Consider the following 768-nt stretch of genomic DNA (forward strand, 5'->3'; position numbering starts at 1 on the left):
TGGTGCCGGAGAAGTGCGAGAGGCTCCGGCTGCAGGAATGCGAGGCATTTCCTCCGCCCGCCGGGGGCTGAGGGCGAACAGCGGCCGGGCTGCTCCGCCGGACCGCCCCCCCCCCCCCCCCCCCCCCCACCGGCACCCGCCCCCGGGGGCCCCCCGCCCCCCCAGGGAAACACCCGGGACCGGGGTTGGGGAGGGGGGGAAAGAGATGATGCCCGACTCCCGCGTCCCCTCCGGCCCAAACGCTCGGGTCCCCGGGGAAAACTCGGGTCCCCTCCCCGGGGCTATCCCGTGTCCCCCCAAATTCCCATCCCCGTTCCCGTCCGTCCCGGGCCCCGCGTTCAGGCGGGAGGCGGCGCCGGTGCCGCTCGGGGCGGTGCGGCCCCGGGGAAGGGGCGGGGGCGGCGGGTTGGGCTGGGCTTTGGGTTGGGCTCGGAACGGCAGGGAACGGCTCGGAACGGCTCGAAACGGCAAAGAACGGCAGGGCAGGGCTCGGCACGGCTGGTCCCCGGAGCCGCAGGTAAGTGCGCCCCCCCCGCACCGCACCGCACCCCCGCCCGCCGGGGGCTGAGGGCGAACAGCGGCCGGGCTGCTCCGCCGGACCGCCCCCGCCGCCCCCGCCGCCCCGACGGACACTCGCCCGCGGGCTACGCCGTCCCCCCTTCACCCCCTCCTCGCCCCCGGGTCCGCTTCTCTGAGGGACCCCTCGCCCTGGGTCACCCTCGCCCGCGGAGCCCCTCGCCCGTGGGTCCCCCCCCCCCACCGAGCCCC

At 78.3% G+C, this 768-nt stretch overlaps 1 protein-coding gene across 1 annotated transcript in view; it reads left to right on the top strand.

Annotated features, from left to right (window-relative positions):
* The first annotated feature begins 433 nt into the window (after positions 1-433).
* The window catches only part of FRMD6 (FERM domain containing 6), a 24,346-nt gene continuing 24,011 nt past the window's right edge, over positions 434-768 (top strand). Inside the window, exon 1 of the mRNA XM_014936752.1 lies at positions 434-517. The gene's annotated coding sequence lies outside the window, so the exon portion shown is untranslated. The remainder of the gene's footprint in view (positions 518-768) is intronic.

Source organism: Calidris pugnax, unplaced genomic scaffold (assembly GCF_001431845.1).
Source record: "Calidris pugnax isolate Ruff unplaced genomic scaffold, ASM143184v1 scaffold10, whole genome shotgun sequence".
Taxonomy (NCBI): Eukaryota; Metazoa; Chordata; class Aves; order Charadriiformes; family Scolopacidae; genus Calidris; species Calidris pugnax.